The following is a 23649-nucleotide window of genomic DNA, read 5'->3' as shown; positions in this document are numbered from 1 at the left end:
ATTTGCTTCAAATTCTGTGAAACTGGAACTAAACTTTCATGTTGAAAAGTTGAGCAGAATCTTCTTGAACTTAGGGAGTCTTGTGCTCTCTCTGCAAAGGTTTGAAAGTGGAGGCTGCTGTAGTTGCTGTATTACTAACGCTTCATTATTTTTAGAAACTTTATCAGTGAGTGCTTGCCAGCACACTGAATTATTATAAACACAAGTGAACTATACTTGTTGGGAAATAATTGTGGTATATTTGGTGATGCAGCTTGCAGTTATGTAGCAGTGTGTTCACTCAAATTCAGGTTTTCAGAATTCAGTAATCCATAATATGGGTTTCTAGCCCTAGACAGATTCATGAAGGTTTTTTGTGATATTTGACATTTTAAGGTATAGGATTGCAAGAGATACTCTTCAAGGCACACTAATCAAGCTACAGAGTAGCTGGGAAAGATTTTATTTATTTATATAGTTTACAGTACTTGTGACATTATCAGCTTTCCTGATTCACTTCCAGTCTTGCGAAACGTCCTTTCTGATGTCAAGAGTGCTTTGTGTTGCCGTGTGACTCCCTCTCAGCTGCGCTGTGGAGTGAGTCAGAGGAACAGGCTTCTGTTCCCTGCAGACTTGAGATAAAACCTACCAAATATAAATGAGAAACTAGCTGGATGAAAAAGAGGGGTAAGAATTGCTTGCTGTAAAGAGCTAATCGTAACCACTGTAAACTAAAATGTGTAGTGAAGATAACAAAGGTGTCTGTGCCCGATCTTCTAGGAGGTCCAACTCACTTGTGTTTGTCACACATATGTGTTGAAGATTCAGACAGCAATTTTAAAGTTTTGGCTGGTTTGTATGATTTGAAGGTACGTGGCTACATCTTGACCAATCTGAAGTTGTTAGGAATTCTGCCATTGACTTCAATATGATTGAAGCTGCGCTCATGAACTTCCTTTTACTACTTTGTTCTTGTATTTAGCCATAGTAATTCTAAAGGCTTCAGCTTAATAGTTCTTCTAAGGTAAACGGAATCGGCTCAGACTGGCTCCTCAGAGGTCATTTTCACCATAGGTACAGTCCACACTTAAATGTTACTCAACGTGTAAACACACATCTGCTGGAGTGTGGGACAAAATCCCAAATCGTAATCGCAATGCAGCAATTCCAGCTAAAGTCCTGTTCAAGGCACAGCAGCGATCAAATAATCCTTTTAAACAGGATGAGGGGAGGCAGGAGAGGGGAAATGGCCAATTTGGGACAGGTACAAGCTTTGCTGAGACAATTATCTGGTTGCTACTAGGAAAGCTTGCCAGTCAGCACACCTGCACTGCAGAATTTATTTGCTCAGTGACAAGTCTGTAGGGCTCAATTTACTATATATTTCAGTCTCTTCTCTATTGACAGATAAGCATGCAGAAGTTTCTAACATGTTCAAAAGTGGTAGCAGGTCCTCCAGTCCTCAGGATTATGTCTGTCAGCTTCTGTGATCATCAATCTTTGAGTCACAGAATCGTTAAGGTTGGAAAAGACCTGTAAGATCATCAAGTCCAACCATCAACCCAACACCACCATGCCCACTGAACCGTGTCCCGCAGTGCCACGTCTACACATTTTTTGAACACCTCCAGTGAGGGTGACTCCACCACCTCCCTGGGCAGCCTGTTCCAATGCTTCACTACTCTCTCAGGGAAGAAATTTTTCCTAATATCCAGCCTAAACCTCCCCTGGCGCAACTTGAGGCCATTTCCTCTCATTCTATTGCTAGTTACATGGGAGAAGAGACCAACACCCACCTCACCACAACCCCCTTTCAGGTAATTGTAGAGAGTGAGAAGAATTTTAAATTCTCACATATTTTAAAGTAAAAATTTATTTTGGTTTGTTCGTATATTGGCAACATACTGTGGATTGTCTGCTTTGTCTCCTTCTCTAGATAAAGTGTTACCATTCAGCTCTGGGGGGAAAAAAGAAAAAAACAAACCCACTGAACTGTAAATGAGCTTTCTCTGAACATACTTCTCTATGGGAAGGATTCAGTAAATGAATGCTACCGAGTGAAGGAAATGTGCTGAAGATGGTTGTTCATCTAAAAGGACAATCTGTACTCTCAATAAAAGGTTGCTTCTGTTTGCATAGCAACCATCAGGGAAGAAAAACTTTTTTGAAGGAGACATGCAAATCTGTCTGCATTTTCCTGGCGTTACTGAGGCTGACACACCTTTGAAAAGGCAGACTTTGCTGTTTCTTTGACAGTGGGATATTAATGTACTTAACATTTGCTTGTTTTATTGATTTACATTCAGAAATATGTGGAAGATTTTCTCCTGATCCTAGGATGAATGGTATTATGGCATTTCGGTTCAGTAAGCACCGCAAAGACTTTATTTTAAGACTGATCTTCTGATTCTGAATTTTAGAAAACAAATCTGATGCCAACTCTGTGATTACTTTCATTTCTTAACATATGTCCATTGAATAGTCAGTCTCTGTCCTCGTTTCTGACCTTGCTGCCCTTTTTGCTCTCCAGTCAGTTGTGTGCGGTCATACATAGTGCACTCAAAAAGAACAAGTAAAATGAGGAATATTAGGAATTATAACGGAAGTGGAGTTTAAAATGTAGCAATTATCCATTCAGATGTAATCTAGGGTCTAAATATGCTTTTGTGTATCAATTTAAATTATATTTCTATTTTCAAACTATTACCACTTCTTTGAAGTGAGGCTGTATACTAGCAACTTCTGAAAGGTTTTAGTAATCCGTGAAGTATGAAATGCAAAAAAAAAAAAGCTACAATTTGGTGCTTAAAGCCAAAACCAAAGGGGTTTTCAGAAATCAATTAATTTGTGGTGACATTATTTGAGATCTATTACATATTTTTAATTTACTGTATTAAAATGTTTGATCTTAACTGAGCAAGTGAAAGGTAATTTTTTGTTCTTTGCAGATGCGGGCTTTGTGGGTAACAATACACTAGCTGAGTATGAGAAAACCTTACAGTAACCGTTTAGATGTGGGAAACCAGTCTTAATAGATTTGGTTTTGTCTGACGTCACCATTTTTTAACATATTTTTGGCCTTGCAACATCAGCCCTAATGCAGACATCTTAAGTGAAAGCAAACGTTAGCTGCTTTGTATTTAATGAGAGAACTGAAAATAAAACTGTCTTACTGTTGCCATCCCCACAGTAAACCTTGTGGTGGTTTTATCTTAGGGAATTACCATTGCGATATGCTGGGTTTTAGTCTTCTGTTAACTTAGGAGAAATTAAAAAAAAAGGGGTAGAGAAGGTTTGCTGTAGAGAATTTGGTTGCTCTCCCTATATAGACTTGTAAATACTGTGAATTCGGTACAATTAACTAACTGCCTAATTTTGCAGAGTGTATCTGTAACTAAAAATGTAAGATATTTTCATTTTCTATTAAGTAGACGCATCTTCATCCCACAGGAGACCTGGTATGTTTGAAATTTATCAATCCTGCCTGATTTTTCCTGATGCTAGAAACTGGTTGTTATTATAATACACATCTAATTTATTACTTATGTGGAGTTACGAAGTATAATCTTACCTTAAATAGTTCCTCTATCATAAAGCTAAGACCACATGGAACCAGAGAAGTCAGTTAAACTTTCTAACTGTGGGGTATGCAACAAGGTATGTCTCTGAAAACGTTACACAGGAGAACAATGCCTTCCCTTCCAATAGGAAATCCTGACTCTGTGAGTACTGTTTGCAGAACACATTTTGTCTCTGGGACCTTACACGTGACCTGTTCCCTGCCCATGATTGAAAAATACTTTTTTTTTTTTTTTTACATCTGTTACGATCAGCATTTGTTACTGATTCATTTGTTCTGTCGCCCACCGCACGCTGCCCTGATACTGTTTACTAAAGAGCAGGAGCTGGGGATCTGTCAGGTGACAGAGCAGCAGTTGCATGGGGAGAGAACGTTCACTGGTGAGTTTACGCTGCGCTGCTTCAGGCAGCAGTTCCAGATAAACTGCCTCTCCTGTCCCCAAATTGCTGAGCTTTTCGGGTTTGTTTTTGTCTTGAGCAGTGAGTTACAGCAATGCTGGATTGTGCAGGTGGTATCAGTTGGGTTTCTTGTGTCAGATGCCAGCCAAAACAGATGCAGGAAGAGGAGGGAGAAAAGAATTCGGAGTCGATCAGTTTGCAGTGCCAGCTTCATTCTCCATGGAACTGATGTGTGTGTTTTCTTTGTGTTGTGTTCCCTTCCACAGTAAATGCCCTCTCCTTCAAATGAGTTTCTGTGAGCTTGGAGTTGGAGAGAACTCCTCCTTGCCTTTTCTTGTGTTCCTGAATTTTATGGGGATGAGCATTTCTGACCAAACATTTGCAGCAAATATTTCTGGAGTTCTGGCCTTCCTGCTTTTTGTTATAATCCAATTTTAAATATGTAAACATCAACTAATTGTGCAGAATTTCAGGATACAAACAAAACAGATTGGTAGCTGATCTTAAAAAAAGTGCACAACATGAAACAAACTTTTCAAGGTTTTTTTCTTGTGTTCTTTATTTTTCACCCTGAGAGTTATCCTACTAGCATTTTTTTTAACTGAAATTTAAATGAGTAATTACCCACCACCTTGCAGCAAATATTATTGACTGATCTACATGAACTAGTAACTCTCCTTTTCTTGAAGAATTAATTAAACAAAATTTCACATTATTCTAAGTTGAATTTTCATAACTTCCTAAATTCCATCAGAAACAAGTTATATTAGAGGAAAAAAATCATTGACCAAATGAAATAGTTAAAATGGGTGTGGTTTTGGCTTGCTGTCCTAAAGTATGAGCTAGGGTAAGAATATAGATTGTTTGGAGGGGTTTTTTTTGGTCAGTTTGTGAACTGTCCAAAATGCCACTTCTGAGGAATAGTCTAGCAATAGCATGATTCATCAAACAAGCCAAAGATAAACTAAGACACTGGATTCTTCTTCCTCTATGCAAAATATAATCCCAGTTTGAAAGGGGCTCCTGAACAAGTTCTTGCAGGGAAGCATGGGCATTTCTCTTTCTGAACTGGACATGTGAAAGACCAGTAAGTCAACGTAGTCTTGGCTATCCTTTCTGTCACGAACAAATGTGTTATTTCTAACTTTTAAAATTTAGCAGGTCTCAGGGCAAGAAGAAAGTGGTTGAACATGTGTTGGTGTAAATGATCGTTCATTTAAAGAAATTAAGAAGACTACCTTAGTTAACTGCCTGCTAATCAACATTTCAATGGCCTCAACATAAAGTAGTTTTCATTTCTCTCTGGTCAGTGCATAGTCATGTTTCCCCTCAGTGTCCTAATAAATAACAGGTATAATGCATTCTCGTGTCAGATAAACTTGGCATTTAGAATTCTTACAATGTATTTTGTTTTTTTTCCTTAAGGTTAGGAAAATCATTAAAGCAAAAATATGTCAAATATTGCCAAGTCTAATGCCTTCTTGAACATAAGTGCTACTCGGATCAGATGGTTGAAAGAACATACTTAGTACCTTTGGAAAATTTCATCTGAATAAATGTCAGCATGCTTCCTCTGATTCCATTACTGCTATCTCATTTCTCTGCCTCCTGATACTTTCATGACTTCTTTTTTCTTTGTCACTGTTCTCTTTTGTTTAACCTTGGTCTGCGATTCTTCCATCAGCCACATACCTAAAGTACTGCATCACGGTCCAAGATAAATATGTTGATGGGTCCTAATGTAATATAACTGAATACTTGGAGAAGGTGTTTAACGTGACTTCTGCTCCCTTTCATCCCTGGCAATTTATAGGACACTCACACAACATTTAGGAGGAACAGAATTTTCAAAGTACTGCTGAAGCATGTAATTTTTAAACAAAAGCCTGATCCTACGTTTTTACTGAGGCTGACTTAAACTGCAGTTTTCTAGAACGTTGCTAATAAAGATGCACCTTCAGCTTCTCCAGACTAAGAGAGAATTCAGCTTTGAGGTGAAGGAGCTGTAATTCTGGTAGCTGGACATAACTGATATGCTCTCAGTGGGAATTGTAGCTTGTATAAATGTTAGTTGTTATTTGTCTGCCCATACAGCCAAGTATTTTATTAAGAGTTCACAAAGGGTCAGATAAACATTTAGTGGCTTTCAAAAACTGTCTCTAGTCATTTGAGTATGTTGTGCTATGTGGTCATGTTACAGTGAATTTCAAAGCAGTGTGGGGATTACTGGTCTTTCAGACTGCCTTGAACTGTTTATAGTGGCTTATGCCCAAGTGTATAGCATGTTTAAGGAGAGTATGAAATAGCAGAAATTAGTCTGTTTACTGAATGGAAAATTGTGGACTTTTATTTTGCCTTGAGTCATGTTTTGTTATATTTTACTGCTACTTTGAAATTAGTACAGTAGTGTACATATTGAGGAAAATGAATTCAGAAACAGTATTCAGTAATAAGGGAATATTACATCAGTGTAATGATGTGTGTGATGGATGAATGAAAATATGATTGTTCGTCAAGACCTTTTTTGCACCGTTGAAACAGTTCTTTGCTGCAGAGTTCTTTGCTTGAAAATTATTCTAATTTATATGGAGAAAGCCAGTAAATTTGACCAGAAATTGTGGAAGAAGGGCTGCAGAGAGAAGAATCAGTAGTTAGAAAATTTACGAAGTACACCGTTTTGCTTGTTCACGTGTGTGTATGCAGAATATATATACTTTATGCCTTACGGAAGTGATGACCTGCTAATCCCTCTATTTTCTGAGCTCTTTAGTAAAAAAGCAATTCCATTTTTGACTGATTTTAAGAGAAAGAAATTATGACTTCTGGATTTTTTCAGTTTTGTCCATGTTCAATTCCCATAGAAGTCATAGTCTTAACATTTTTCAAAGGCAGCTGCATTCCAACAGTCTCTAAACCTCTCCGTGATTTTCACCCTGTCAAATGTTACTGTATGGTCAAGACAATGTAGGAAAAGATTGCTGTCATACTTTTCAGCTGCCTTCTTCAAGAAACAGCAGGAGGCCAAAGTTAACATTTTACGAGAAAGTGATGTCTATTTTTAACTTTTTTCGCTATCCTGCTGCTAATCTTTCTGCATGGTTGCAAGAGTTAGCAGTGTTAGGTTAAAAGTTGGACTTGATGATCTTAAAGGTCTTTTCCAACCTAAATGATTCTATGATTCTGAGTTGTGTACATTCTGCATCTTGAGCTCTTAGGTCTTTCAGATCTCAGTTGCTGCCGTTCTCGAGGATATATTATAAGCATTGGAATAGCTTTAGAGGGAATATAAATCCCCCTAGCACACTAGAGCATTTATACTCTTACAGTACTTGGCTTTTCTGAGGGCTATATTTCTTAATTGCTTTCTGCCAAGAAAGCACATAGAAAAATCAGTCATGACAGATGTATAGTGAAATCCAGAAGTCTGAATAAAATTCTGAACTGCTGTTGATGAGGAAAAGAAACAGAAAAAGTAGGACATCTCTGAGCAAAAGAAAACGGTAGGATAAGTAGATTAGTGAAGAGGAGAAAAGAAGAAATGGTAATAGAGGCAATAAAAGGTCCATGTCATTTGAATGGTTCATAGTGCCTGCAACACAAGGCAGTATTAATGAACAATTTGACAGCTAATTATACTCTTTTTAATCTGCTTAATATTGTATGCCATAGTAGAGTTTCCTAAGCTTACCTTACTTGCTTACCAGTAGTAGCAGAAATAGTTCCCAGCTACAGTTTTATACTTCCCTTTAGAAAGAAACTTCACGAGATTCCTCTCTTGCCTACTTCTCCAGCCTGTCCAGGTTCCTCTGAATGGCAGCACAACCACCTGGTCTGTCAGCCACTCCTCCTAGTTCTGCATCATCTGCAAACTTGCTGAGGGTGCATTCTCTCCTATCATCCCAGTCACTAATTAAGATGTTAAACACTATAGGACCCAGTATCGAAGCCTAGGGTGTACCACTATTGACTGGCCTCCAGCTGGTGGGTGGCTCTGAAATTTTGACTGCTTGCAATGCTTTCATATCCCAGTGAAATTAAAAAGATTTGACTTACACAGTGGGTTATAACATCATGTCCTAAGGCAGCTAAAATATATGGATACCTTGATTTAAAATACAGTCATCAATTAAGTTAGGTTTATATGCAAGGTTGTACTTCATGTAACTTGAATTAACTTCATGTAATTCTGTCAAGAAAAAAGGGTTTCAGCAGGAGTTCTTCGGAAAACTGCTCTTACAGTGCCGCCCTTTTCATAAATGTGACAAAATCAGCGTGAAGTAAACAGGTTAAGATTGGCTTACGTTGTTACACAGTTTTGCAAATTAACTATCAAAATGCCATACCTTTACATGCAATCTGGTGATTTTCAATAGATTAACTGGTCTGGGCAAGTTAGAGATTTCCTTAGTTTTGTGTTACCCCCCTTACTGCAGCTAACTACTATGGGGATGCTCTTTTATCATCATGTGCTGAAATTATTGATGTAGATTGGAGAGGTCAGGTTTTTCTACTATGTCATAAAGCAAATTACAGTTCTTACTGTTCCTTCTGCATTAGTGGCTTCTTCTAATGCTGAAAGATGGAGAGACATTTGTCCCCTCTTTTTTTCAACCATGGAAACTTAGGTTAAAAGAAAAATTAGAGGCTAAATGTCACTAACAGGTTAAGCGTATTCCGTAATACAGCTGTCGTTGTCCAGCTGAACACTTCACATTTTGCCATGAGAAACTTATATAGGGATTTCCTTCGGGAATGGAGAAGGGTATAAACAAAACAAAAGCTGTTAAGAACGACTTCAAATCAATACATAATAAGGCTGTAGGAACATACTGGTAACGGTTCCATTTTTTGCTATATTTTTATCTTCCATTTTGCAATTACAGATGAGTTTCTGTTATCAAGAACATACAAATCTCACACCACGATGATTCCAGTAATGGCTCCTTCTGCATAGTGACTCCCCATCCTAATTTTAATGAGAAGCCATAAACTTATGGCTTCACTTGTTCATTTTAATTTGCCACTAGCATGATTTCAACTCTTGGCATGCAAGTGAAATCAGCTGCTGCACAGTATTTTGACTCTTTTGGAACTTATTGGTCCTTACTTGATTATCACATTGAGAATCTGTAGTTCATTTCAGTGTCATCTTCACACTGTGCCTCATGGTTCTTTCACGGAGAGTTACAATGAAAGTTCATAAGAAGATTATTTCATTTTTGTTCTGAGATTTTTTTGTCAATAATTCCTTCATTTCTTGTGGAGCAAGCGACAGAAACTGCCCTAACACATTTAATTTGTTCTAGACTTTCTACCTATTCTTTCACTTACGCATGTTGATTCTGTTCCTATTTTCTAAATCCTCTCCCAACTCAGGCCTGTTCTAAGGATCTCTCAGGCATCAACTCCCTCCTCCTGCCAAGGCTACTCCTTTACTTATTCCCCATTTGGTCTGTTCAGTGTCTAAAGAAAAACAGATTCTCATCTTTTCAGAGGCTCTTCGTAATGCGGTAATACTAATAATAGCGGTATTCACTCTTGTTGTACGTCACAGATACAGCCTTTTATAACTGTGGCCCATGTTAGAGCAAGGAAATAGAAATCTGTTTCCAGCACTCATGTGTGTCATACATTTAATTATAATAGGGATCTAAATAGGAAGCCATTTTCTTATAATGAATGGAATCAATCTTTAACTTGCTGTCTTTTCCCTGGCATCATCCAGTTTTTTTGGATGTTACTCACGTTTCAGGAATGCATCAGATCTTGGCATAGGTGCCCACATTTTTAGTGTGTTTAAATAAGCAGTGGCAGTGCAAGAGAAATATTTTGGAGTTTAAATATTTTATGCTTATGTACTGCACCTTGCTTAACCTGTTTTAAGTAAGGATCTAGTTGTTGTGGTTGTTCATGCTTCCTAGCTGTGACAATTTTGGAGCACTACTGCCTCGTTGCTGAAATTACAACTTAAATGTGAAGTCTTTTGTGTCTAGTGTGATTCATGAAGGGCCTCTGTCTGCATGTTACACGGTTTTATCTTGTCAAAGATCATTTGTCTTGAGCAAGCATGCACAAGTGTATGTAATATCCTGGGAACCAATTGTGCAGTGTCTCATTGTTAACTATCCTTAATGGATGGAAGTGATACCAGAGGGTTTACAGTAATCGGGTCTTAAAGTAAAAGTCTTAACATGTGATAGATCTGGTTGAATGAGAATAAATTCATTCTGATGTGCAGCAGTATTCAAGGGGTTAGCATTAGTACATACAGAATAATACATGCAAAACTATTGGAATCTATTAATATACCTGATCTACCCTGTTTTTTCTTTACTGTTTCCAAGTTGTTACAAAGCACTGTAAATTGATAAATTTTAAAAAGCTAGCCTGTAGTTGGAAGGCATTTTTCACATTAATGTGTCCCCACAACAGACGTGACCTTGCATTGAAAAAGAAAGCATTATGGAAACTAAAATGCAACTGACACTGTTCTTAAGTTTCTGTGAACGCTAGTAGAGGAACAGTAAGTATTTATTTATTTTTGTGCAAATGTATAACAGAAGATAATTGTTTAGGAAATAAAACTAGTCTTTGTATTTTATTCTGCCTTCATTTAGAGATTTGGAATAGAAAAAAAAAACCACTGCCACCAGAATTTATTCTATTTTATTCAGTGGTTAAATTGTATGCCTTACAGTTGAACACAAACACTGAATAACTTTATATTACTGTTAGGTAGTAAATTCTGTCTCCAAATCAAAATTGCATATAGAGCCTCTAACACCAGAGCTATTTGTAAAAATGAATTAAAAGTAGAAAATACCAAGTGCAGAAAAAATTATACATTCAACAACGAAACTTACGTTTGCAATGTAAAATACTTTTTTCTAAAATATTTTGATTTCTAGAAGGAATTGCTGAAAAATCTTTTTTATTTAACAAAAATCTTGAATGTTTTATGTCACAAAAAGAAATAGTGAAAAAATAGATTAAAAATTAAAAATCCAGCATTCAGATATATTGGTTGAAAAATGGAAGATAGTATTTACACACAAGAATCTGACAGAAGCAACTCAATAAATCATCTATGCTGTCAAGTCACCAGTTACTAGTTAGGAAATAGACTTATTAAAGGTACTGTTATTCTGAATGCCGTGAACAACACGTTGGGTCAGGCATTAAAAAAAGAAATCAGAAATATGGGATAAAGTAATTTTACCGAGCTTCAGCTACCTAGAGATGAGGCATTTTGTGATCCTTGTGATCAAGGATCTGGTTTTGATCAGTAGGAAAAGACATCCCCTATTTCTTTGGGGCACCTGCCTTAGTGTAGGGGTGATCCCAAGCCCTTGGGATCATAAGGTTGTTCTACAGAAACACAAAGTTTGCAGTATTTATTTAGGAGTTAAATTTTCTAGTTGCATCCTTACTATACCAGGGAAGTTAGTAACTCTGTTTTTTTCGTTGGACATAGCCAGTTTGCAACCTGCATATGAATAATTAGTATCCCTTAGTTGTGATCACCATACGTGATAGAACTAGGAGTAAAATGATTTGTAATGATTTGCGCGTTTTATGTATCAACTTCTGTGCCATCATTTTTAGTCACTCACTGCAGTTCCTGCTCTCCTGCTGTGCACTGCATAACGGAGAGGCTGCCTCTTGTTTCGGATTTATTCTAAGAAGAGTGTGTTTAATAGTAATTGGAAAGAAGAGCAAGTGTGTTAAGCACTAGGGACGTCGATGAATGTGATGGGCTGGCTGGCATTACCAGAAGTTGGTTTCTGGTATGTTTTGTGCTACAGGGCAAAGCAATGCTTAGCATTTCCTTCAAAGTGCAGCAAGGGGGAAGGAACACTTTTTTTATGTGTTTAAGAAAGATGCAGTCAAATTGTACCTACTGAAGGTACTACTTAAAAAAGTTTTTAGTCAGTTAAACGTTTGAGATGTCGCTGCCCATTTTACACTTCTGCCTTCTCTCAGTCTGGCATGAAGTCAAACGACTGCGGGTTTGACACTTACAGAAAAGAGAAGAGCACAGTATGGACTTCTGTAAGGTACAAGGTGCTAATAGTACCTTTTTTGTGGATTCATATCTAACACAGATAAGGTAGTCAGATCTGTAAAATCTGGAGGGGCTATTAATAAGGAATCTCGGTATTTGGAGAGGCTGGAAACAGACCGGGTATCTCTGATTTGCTATTAAAATAGCTCACTGTGAAGACAGCATTGGTAATCAGAAGAGCATTTTACAGTGTGATGCCTTTCCAAATAACGAAAACAGTTAGTAAGGACTGATGTAACTACTGCTCCATGTTGGTTGTGCTTTTAAGAACGCTAAGTTTAGATTTATGAATATTTATCTATTCTGTCAGTATTTGGAATACAATTAAAAATGCCACCTTTTAAATAAGAGAAAGTTCTAATAATTCCAGTAGTAATAAACTATAATTAGTTCTAATCTAATGATTTCTAATCTGATAATTTTAGTGTTAACTGTTCCTCGTCTTGCTCTTAGTTCCTTTTTGTCATGTCTTTAGTGCAAAAATAAAGCATGAGTTCTGTATGTGAAAAGTTTAGCCTTACTTTTGTAATAATACCTTGGTACAGGAATAATTCTGCAAGGAAGAAAGTGTTTCATTTAGTCTGAAATGCAAAATCAGTGACAGTTCTTTTTTATTTTAAGCTATTTTTATCATGATTGTGGAAGGAAGGAGGAACTGCAAGTACAGTTAGACAAATTAGCTAATTGGGCTGGTATATGAGGTTTCCTCCTTAACTGAAACCAGAGTTTAAGGTTCTGTCATACAAATCTAGGTGACTGTGTTTGAAATCTTTGAATTCATGTCCTGTTAAATGAGATTTTTCAGTTAAACTTTTGCGAATTCTGGGGAGAGGGACGGGTTTTTTTCCTTATATATTACTCTAAAGTGATAACCATGTTTAATTTCAGCTCAGATTTTAAGATATGACCGTTCAACCCTTTAATTGGTTAGAACATTTTTGATGAAGAATAGATTAGTAAAAATATGTGTGGCCAGGTTTAGATTAACTGCAAAAGTATAATAAGTTGCCATTATTATCAAATGGAAAAATGGTATTTTAGTTATGCTTGGGAACTAGGAAGTACTGATGAAAATATTTTACTTAAGAAAGGAGAAGTTACACTGGCAACTGATGGAATTCCTTTAAGTTTATATAAATGAGAAGAGTTTTGTTGCAGTTCAGTTAATAAGAAGAGAGAAAAATTTCTAAAACTTGCCAACTAAGAATTTAATTTTGGTATTCCTTTCATCAAATGATAAATGAAGATAATAAAATCATCATTGTAGCTTTATTCATGTGAATGAGATCAGGGAGTTGATAGGCCTTAGGTGTAGAAAGACATCTGTGATGGCTAATTAATATTTTAAGATTATGGTCAAAAGCAGTTAAAGATCAATGTGCTTTGTTTCAATTAATAAAGTCATGTTTTGCTGCTAGTTTAAAAAAATAATTAAAAAATACTTACATGAACACAGATCCTCTTTTGTTTTTTGGGGTCCCTTTCATTTTTAAAGCCTTCAGTAAAAGTAAAGTTCAGTGTTTTCCCCATTCAGCTACCTTATAGATCTAAGGGCTCTAGGAGTTAAGAGGCAAATTAAGGAAACTGGAGATCTCATTGTATTTGTGGGGAGAAGGGACTGTGTGTGTCTTAGTTTGTCATTTCTTCTGTTGTTTTATTTAAACACATTCCCCTGTTGAGGAGGACAAAATGATTGATTTTTATTGTGTTATCTGTAAAAATATTTTTAATGCAACAATGGCTTCCTATATTAGAATAATTGCTCTTATAAAATGAAAGCTGGGTTTGTTCATACAGTAGCAAAACCAGGACTTGACTACATTGGTACATCACTGCAGTGTGTTTCTGTGTTTGTTAATTAAGGGGGAAAAAGAGCTTTCTATCAAGGTAAAATGTATGATTTCATGTAGTTTTAGGTAAATGCAGCAGGTATTTTTCTTTTTGGTATGTGCAATTCTGTTGTATTTATGTTCTGAAAAATTAGTGCTATATAAGAGACAGTCTTTAAAACTCTTGGAACAGTTTCTTTGGCACTTGGCAGTGATGGTACATCATATCTCAAGTTCAGGGCTTAAGTAATACATAAGTAAAATTTGCTTAATTCTTGCTTAATTTTACACTTTGTATTCTAACAATTTGGCTGCTGAATTTGCTCTGTGGTGGTAATCACCTCTTTACAGTCTCCTGTTTTTCTTTGCCAGGTTGGTTATTTTGCCCGTTTCTCCCACCTTAAACTGTGTCATTAGCTTTTGGCTTTTAGAAAACAAGAGCTTAAAGCTTGATTGTATGTCCCCGAAGCCTCATGTACTTCTGCACCTTCAGGGGATGATTTATGCTGACATACTGATCGTTCTTTGCAATTAAGGCTGCCAGTGTTAAAATTGCCCCATAATGATAATAGCCCCTCAGCCTTGTTTGGTGACCAGACACATCGCTGCAGTGGATTGCACGATGTGACTTTCTCTTTCCCCCAGCGCCAGGAGCTCCTGGTGTTAGGCGTGAAAGAAAGATGAGGAGCTAAACAACAGAAAAAAGAGATTTGACCCATAGGCACCCACAGGACGTAAGATCTGAGTTTATAATACAAAACATCTTGTATTTTTTATTATGTAGCTCTGTTTGCAGCTTGAAGGTCTCGCATTCGCATGCCTCTAGTGCAGCCCAGTTAGAGTTGATGAGTACAGTGCAGAAGAGTACACACACACAGAGTTTGGCAGTCTTTTCTATGGATTTACCTCTCCATCCCGTACGTTTGCGATTGAGCACTGCTGGGAGAGGATGATCTCAGAACAGTTTAATATCGCACACCCTTTCTCATCACCTGACCCTGGAAGTGTATCAATGAGATCACTGCCTGCACAAGTGCCTATGTCGTGATTCAGAGCCACCAAATTATGCTTACATGAGTGTCCTTGCACAACCATTCTTGTCACATTAGGTATTACCCACTAGTATCTCAATCACAGAATCACTAAGGTTGGAAAAGACCTGCAAGATCATGAAGTCCAACCATCAACTAACACCACCATGCCCATTAAACCATGTCCCACAATGCCTTGTCCACACAATGATTTGAAAAGTTTGGAAATAACATAGCTTTAATTTATTTAGAATAAATTTAAATGTAAGATGGGCTCAGACTGTTTCTGCCAGCAGCCAGAATAGTCCAGGCCCTAATAATTTAGGCACATAGTTGTGCGCTGCAACATGGTGCAGGGCGTTTGCAGTCTGAGGAGAGTGTGGACTTTGAGTATTTCACTTTAAGCAGAAGCTGCAGGGATTAAAAAAACAGTAAAATTTACTATAGGGATCATGTCATCCAGCTCTGAAATCAAGCAATATCTGGGTTGGAATGTGACATCTGTTTAAACAGTGCACAGAAATAGTACACAACAATTTTTAGGTCAGGAAGCTGGGAACATCATGATCAACTGAAAATGCCAAGGGAATCATAGGTGGGTGGAGTTTTATTAGCCAATCTGGTATTTGGCCAGGAAACCAAAACATCTCTGAAAACCTCTGTGGGATTGTTGATAACTACAGCTGATCAGGACTCACCTCCACATCACAGAAGCATGTCAATATACAGCAATACAGATTCTGGTTTATCTTTTAAACTTTTTTCTTTTTGCATCTTTCCTGTCTCTCTGTCCACTACTTCAATTTCATGTACAAATGTTGATGAGACATCACTCCAGTGGTTTGCAGGTGTTGCTGGTTCCCAGGCCAAGGTGACCAACAGCACGTTTTCATACAAGAGTGTTCAGTGGGAAACTGTATGTGATTGTTCCCAACACATGTCTATCCTTCCTCTCCTGCTCTGGCTGCTGCCTCTGTGCTGTACCATGCATCCTCCTCAGTTACGCCAGTGAAATTATTAATAGAGTCACTTAGCAAACTAGATCAGGCAATTAATGTTCTGTTTTTAAAGCCAGCTTAATTTCTTGATCTAGTTCATGTGAGCACAATGGGAGGTGCACGATACTACACTGCCAGGGAGGAAACAAGCAGAAAGCATGGGATCAGGAATGACTTGATCTGCTTTTGTCACTAAAAGCTAAATATAATGATTGTAAATTGGAATTTCATTGCATTGATTGGAACTCTTATATTAGTCAATCCTTTATCTGAATTATTTTCTTATGTTTACTTAGTAAATGACTGGATGCAGCTGTTGATGTGGTACTTCTACAGTATCATGTGAATACCTGAGTCACACTGTTTCGCAATCATATGTCTGCATTGATACCGTAACAACATGTAGGTGTTTGAGGTACTGCATCTCAGGTGATAGCTTGTAAACCACTCAAAGTATCCTGGCTGTTGACTTTTTAGATTCATGTCACTGACATGAATTCATTGACATGGAAATAAAGGCTTAAGATCTGCACGAGTGAGTTGTGCATTTGGCATAATTAAGTACATATTTATCAAGTTTTGCTGCATAGCCAAAATGCCTTTTTTTTTTTTTTTCTGTTATGATGTTTGGACATTGTAAAATTTTCAGGCACTTTCAGAAGTTTGTGCTGCATTACTTGTGATCGGTTTTAACAACATGGTATATTGTTCTGTTTTTAGAAACAGGAAGGTTTTCAAAAGTACAAGACCCAGGGCTATTAAGATAGTTGTCGATGATGGAAGTGCATCTTAGGGATCAGAAGATGCAACACAGGATTTCACCAACTTGACCTATTACTAAATTGCAGCATTAAAGTCTTTGCTTGGGAGGAGAATTGTGTGTATTAGGAGTGTGTGCTTGTGTACACATATGGGGTTTTTTTAATAGTATTTTTCTGTTGATTAGGGTTTTTTTTGCTTTTCAAGTTCCTCTAAGACATATCGGTTGAATGATAATGTCTTAACTTACCATCTGGCTGCTCCCAGACCTTGTGTGGAAATATATATGAATAATTATTATGAAGATGCAAGGTGAAAATAAAAACATAAACCAGAAATGTACATGTGAAAATTCAGCAGGAAAGTGTATTTAAAAAAACACCAACAGGGAAATTACCTACTAGAGGTTGCCCGACACACTTGAATTCAGCAGTTAAGTTTGAAGTAGGTCTTGAGTGTCTGGAGATGGAAGCCTCTGCATGAACACAGGTCCTGGGAGAGAACTGCAGTTGCGTGCTGGGCCTTCTTTCAATGTAACATGCCTGCAGCTGGTCAGACGTGACCATACCATCTTATCCAAACCAAAGTAATTTAAAAAGAGGATTTTTTTTCTATTTAGGTGTCACAGAATCATTGAATGAGGCTGGAAGGGACCTCTGGAGATCGGCTAGTCCACCCCCTGCTCAAATCCGGGTCAAACAGAGCGGATTGCTCAGGGCCTTGTCAGATTGGGTTTTGAGTATCTCCAATGATGGAAAATCCGCAGTGTCTTTAGGTAGCCTGTTCCAGTCTTTGACCAGTCTCACAGTAAAGAAGTTTTGTCTTATGTTTAAATGGAATTTCCTGTGTTTCAATTTCTGCCTATTGCTGCTTGTCCTGTTGCTGGGCACTGCTGAGACTGGCTTAATTCTCTTTACCCCCCCCAGTCAGATATTTATACACATAGCTAAAAAGCTGAATCCCTATTGTCAATACCAGCTGCGGCAACCAGTTGTTGACCTACAAGATCTGACCACTCCTCTTTCCTTCTGCAGATCCTTCAAATCATTCGTGCAACCTTTTGATGAAACTCCTGACTGACCTGTTTTGTACCTCTGTTATTTTCTGAACTTCTGATTTCTCTTTAGGCTGGAATAAAGCTAAGTGGACTTAAGCTGCCAGTAGTAGTTACTCATATATGCTCAGCTGTTACTCAGATCTTGTCTTACTTTGCAATGGTTACCGTAATGTCCTGTTTTATCTTAGTGAATATGCTATTTAGGCATACTTAAAGAATTAAGATTAAATAATAGGTGTACATCTGAGGTAATATTTATCTGTTATTCTAGAATTTAAATAAGCAGGTACTCCTGCAAGAACATGTCTTCTAAGAAAATACAAGAGGAGGAAGACTTTCGTTGATATGTGCTTATCTAGAATCTCACACATACTGAGTAGTGTTACAGTTTTACTTGGGATTTCCTTCTCCTAAGAGCTGCTTTATCGGTGTGACCCTTTTTCAGACAAATTAGTATGTCTGTCATTCTTGGAAGCTTATTAGAACCCTTCTTGAAGTGTTGTCTTTCTGAATTTGAGATTGTTCTGTAATTTTGTTAAAATGTTTGAAATTAAGACCAATACAGTGCTTTATTCCTACTTTTTCTTTTTAAATGTGACTCCCACTTTGTGATAGTACCAAGTAAAATTGAGGTGGATGTATTCCATTCGAAGTTTCAACTAAATTTTCATGTTTTGTACCTAGATGTTGACGGATGCTTTCCTTTCGATACTTTTTACTAGACTAAGGGCTTTTTAGGGTGGTGTAACTTTATCCCAGGCTTTTCTTACTGGCTTTGCAGCTTGGATATGTATCAAGTTGCAGACTAATTTTTACATGCATTTGGCTTGTGAGTGTCACCTTGTCATCTAAATCTCACATGCTGAACAGTTGTTTCACATTGTAATTTGTTTGGCACAAGTCAGAATTTTAAAGTAGTTCTGGGGTTTTTTTAAAGCATTTTAAGTCACTGACTACTAATAACACTTAATAGTAATGAAGTGTTTTCTCATGCCATTGCCTTTAATGATAGCTATCTTCTAATCTTGATCTTTAATGATACCATAGGTAAAATACAGACAAACTCCACTACATAGTAAAATTATACATACATTTACTCTGTTCTAAATCTATTTAAACTAGTATCTTTTTTTCCCAGCGGTTACTGCTTATGCTACTTGTCCTTATCCACCTCAATTGAACGTATCTCCTCTTCTCTATTACCTTTCTAAATTAAAAGGAAAATCAGGTGCCTGAACCTTGTCACTCCTGCTGCTCCCAACAACAGTACCTAATTCTGAAACTTACTTCCTTTTGGAAATGAAAAGTAATTATTAGTATGCGGGTGTAAAGTCCAGTGTAATAGTTCCTTAATGCAGAGTCTGTGTGTGCTGTGCCTAAGAGGAAGCAATTTGTTGACCTTGAAGTTTCCTGATGGTTTTGGGGAGGTGGGATGGGAAGGAATAGAAGGCATCAAGGAAGAAGTGAATTATTTTGTAATTGTTGGCTTTTCTAAGTGTCTACTACTGTCTGTACTGGCTGTCTTGAGATACGCACAAGGGTTGAGTGGTTGATAGCAAAATACTTCTTCCTGTTGGCTCTCAACTTTAGTCCTTCTTGCAATGGGGTGCAATACCTGTCTGCAATCTTTTTGGGTTTGCAGTTGGATTTTTGTGAGTTTCGGGCCTGAATGGGTGGTTAATTTTTTTCTGCTTGGGACTTCTAAGAACTTTGAGGGCCTGTGTTGAGTGGTTCTTGTAGTGCATTTTATTAAATTTGCTCCCAACCATTTCAGCAGCTGCTTGACTTACTGAATTTTTGGTATTGTTTTTTGAGGTGAGTGATATTCAGTGATCGATAAAACTCGCAGAGTGAGCTGAAACATTTAACATTAGATTATATTCTAATGTAGAATTGACTCATTGGAGGATTGAAGCAGGAGTGTCTCCCTTTATTTCGCTTACGTTGGACATCACTTAAAACAAATGTATTGTGCTGGATGGGTTCCATGAACCTCAACAGGTTAAGTATCCTTTTTCCAGTTGTAATTTGCTGGATATCTGAGATTTTGCCTACACTTGGGATTCAGTGGTAGTGACCAGGTTTCATTGTAATGTCTGTGTTGATGTAATGGGTAACTCTCACACACTCGGGAAACTTCAGCACGCAGAACACCTAACATGCCTGATGTGTTTGAGCACACAGAAGAGAAATGAAAGGATTCTTGCATTAGTACTGCTTTTCTACAAGATCGGTTCGTAAATAAACTAGATGGTTGGACAGATTTGGGTTTCCTAAATAGGCAGGATGTATTTATGTCTCTGCCAAAAAATAGAAGTGATTACCTTTCATTTTGAGAGAGCTAGCAGGAAAATAGTACAGTACCTGAAGTAATGAGATTTTACATCCTTTATAAAACTGAATAAAGATCAGATTTAAAAAATAATACTTATTTACTAACTCAAATAGTCATGAGCTTTTTTTGTTACTTTCAAATATCATTATTCTAAAGTGGGGTTTTGTCCTCCTTTAATTCCAAATTAAAATGGATGGTGAGGAGTACTTGTCAGTTTGTGATGTGGCATGCAAAATAAAAATAAGTCTTTCTGGGAGTCTCTTCTTTACCAAGCAGATTGGTTCATCTCTTCACTGACTTCCTTCTCTTTGGAAGTAAATGTACTAAACCAACCAAACAAAAGCCTTCTGGCAAGTGGTCATTTGGAACAGAGAATGGCATAACTTTTAAAAATTGCTCTGGAGTGTTAAAGACTAAATAGGAAATTTTGGGATAGCTTTTGTTATACTTTGTCTTAGGTTTTGCAGCGAGACTGTTATAAAGCATCCAAGACATGCCTCTACCCCTCCCTGCCGCATGCTTTTCCTGTCTTATCTGGCCCACGCAGAAGCCAGGTTACAGATAGCACAGAATAAATACTGAGAGAACAAAGGCATTTAAGCAGGGGTTGGCCCCTCCAAAAGGCGATGCGTGCTGGCAGTTCTGTTGTCCCTTTGTGGTCCTTCCCAGCTGTGTAACTCGTGCAGGGCCTGACTTAGGCGTTTCACGCAGACAGACATGGCAGTCCAACCCACACGCAGTCAACGTCCTGCGGGGATCCTGCTGCTAGCAGCCTGGCAGTCGTGGGTGAGGCGAGGGCAGAGCGGCTCCAGGCATTGCACAGCCCTGGGTGCTGCCGGGGCACTCTAAAGAGGAAATCATATGTTGAGAGTGACTATTTCTGATGACTCCAGCTGGTTGTTAAGACTTTCTCATAAACCTGAAATAATAAAACTGGCAGTAAAGATTTTGCTGGCAGCTGCAGTCTCTCTCCAGTGAAATAACTTTTCCTTCTGTTTACTGCTTAAAAAAATAAAATAACTGTTTGCCTTCATGTAATGTTACATAATGACCTATATAAAATAAAAGTTATAATGATACATATAAGCATCATTTCCCTGCCAACAGCTCTGAAAAATAGTTCAGTAGTTCTGATTGGTAAAAGCTGTTTCAAGTTGTAGGTTGATAAGCATCTGCATCCTGTGACTTTACTGTTAAGAGCAGATTACTCACTATCTGGGGCGTAGGGAAGATCAAACTTGAGCAGGAATTAGTGTGTTTTTATTTTAGTGAGAAGGAGGTTCTTGGAATAGACATTGTTATAACGAGAAATGTGAAAAATAAGGTACTGGAAATTCAATACATGATAGAGCAGGAAAAAGGTTCATGTGGCTCGTGAGTGCTTTTCTGGAAGCAGGAAGCCCTAAGATGAGAATGCCTAAATATTAGAAATGTGGAGGCCTGCAAGAGAAAATTCTGTTCACAGAACAAAAATGTCCTAAAATGCTAAATATGAATATACTACACCTACACCCCCACCCCCACCCAAATAATTTTTCTTATAAAGGAATGTGTATACTCAATGTTTGCATAAAGGTTCAGTTTTATGAGACCCTTAGTACTGGCGAAGATGACCATATTCATGCTAGGAGTAGCTAAGGAAGTAATTTTTTTAAACTGTCACTACAGCTCACTGGCAGAGCCGGGCTAGAACTAAGGATTTTCCAGTTCCACTCTAAACCACAGACAAACAGATTTTGTTGGTTCAGCTGCTTTTAAGGCTGGATTTACTTTTTACTCCTGAAAACTGGATCTGGGTAGAAGTGAAGACTTTTAACATGAGTCTGGAATTTGCACGGTTCTTACAGACCAGTTTACCATTGTGGCTATAGCCACAGCGAAGCTGCAGAGCATCTGGAAATATCAGATAAAATCAGTTATTCGGTGTAGATGCAGCAGTTGTCATGATTCCTAGATATGTTAAAACCAGATAAATATGTGATATTCTTACAGCATGTCTACTTACAGAATATATCAGATATCTCAGGCTTGGTACTTGCATGTAAGTCACCTCTGTGTGTGTTGGTTGAGAAATACCCCAAGGGAACTTTGTCGACTCATCTCTTTGTCTCCACCATCTGCGCCCAACCCATGGTGGGGTTTCCTCCCCATCTCAGATGCAGAGGAAGGACCCTCTTCCCGACATGTGTAGTGAAACTGCATCCGTGTCTGGTCACAGTTCTGTTTCTACCCAACCTGAAAATTTTCCATGTCTGTGAGTTGTATTTTTCTTGAACTAAAAGCTGCATGAACAGATGTAGAAATAGGTATATATTTTCTTCTGAGTAGTTGATATTTGAGTAACTGTATTGAAGCAGGAGGTGGAAGGTGCCAATATTAAGGGAGAAATATCTTAATTCTCTAAAAGCAGTGCATGCTACCAGGTTTTTCCAGTAGTTGCTAGGAAGAAGATTAATAGTCAAAGTTCAGTAATGAAAAATCTGTTAGCTGTTTTTACTTAAATTTGGAAAAAACGCAGGCTTCTTGGTGCACATATTCTTCTTGCGTTGTTCCATGGGCATGTAGCACAGCAGTATGTGCCCATGCTTTGGGGATCATGGGACTTTATGCTATCTTTGTAGAAGAAACAGAATTCTTATGATGTTATCATATAAAATATGAATTTTAATATTAAACTTAATGCTTTGCTATGAGAAATATGTAAACTTGGCTTTGGAGCAGCAGTATGCACTTCCTGGAATTCTGTGCATAGCATGGTTATAAATAAGCAGCAGGTTATTTGGGAATCACTAGGGCTGATATCTGGTATCATAAACAGTATCTGGGAGAAATTGTTTTCCCTGACAGACAGTTGATTTTTGAAGAACTCAATATGCTTTATTTTGAAAATTCATATCTTATTAATGATTACCAAGTACACATCGAGCACAGTGATCAGCTCACAAAGCAAACACATATATGCCATTTAATTACTTTATACCTCATCTGTTGCCAAAATGTCATTCCTTTGACTGTTGAATATAACATTTCCAATCTAGATCAAAATGCTAGAGTTCATCATGTTTAGATAAGATACTAAAATGATTGATAAGTGTAGGATTGTCAACTATGGTTTAAGTCTGGCTTTAAAATAAATTAATTTTAAAGGGAGTTATCTTTTATTTGTGCATGTGTCTATAGCATTGGAAACATTATATATTTGTATTCAATTAAATAGGCTTTTAAAAATCTTTAGAAAAGTATTCCCTTCATTGTTCAAGCTCCTAATAAGCTACAGGAATCAGTGTTTTCTGCTTCATTGCTGTGTTTTATTAACTTATTGTCATCTGATGTATAACATCACGGTTTTAGGGGAATTTGGGATGGAGTAGCTGCAAGAACAGAACCACCTCATTCAGTGGCATAAATTTTAGATTTGACGTATTAATAAAACCTGGGTGTCGCGAGCAGGTGGTGGTTTCTCATCTGAGGTTTCTGTTTGACCCCCTGCATGTGGGCACTCGGCAGAACGGGCCAGGGCAGCCCTGGCCTAGCAGTGCCTGGCCCTGTGGTGGGACATGGCTTGTGTCCTCCATGACAGCCTGGCTTCGCTGGGGCGGTTCCACTCGGGCTCAGCAG

General features: G+C 37.7%; 1 protein-coding gene across 8 annotated transcripts in view; it reads left to right on the top strand.

Moving 5' to 3' along the window:
- Nucleotides 1-23649, top strand: part of NEDD4L (NEDD4 like E3 ubiquitin protein ligase) — a 149031-nt gene that overhangs the window by 57390 nt on the left and 67992 nt on the right. The gene's annotated exons all lie outside the window — the stretch shown is intronic.

This window comes from Gavia stellata, chromosome Z (genome assembly GCF_030936135.1).
Source record: "Gavia stellata isolate bGavSte3 chromosome Z, bGavSte3.hap2, whole genome shotgun sequence".
Lineage (NCBI taxonomy): Eukaryota > Metazoa > Chordata > Aves > Gaviiformes > Gaviidae > Gavia > Gavia stellata.
The sequence above is the reverse complement of the archived record's forward strand: the minus strand, read 5'-3'. Positions and strand labels throughout refer to the sequence as shown.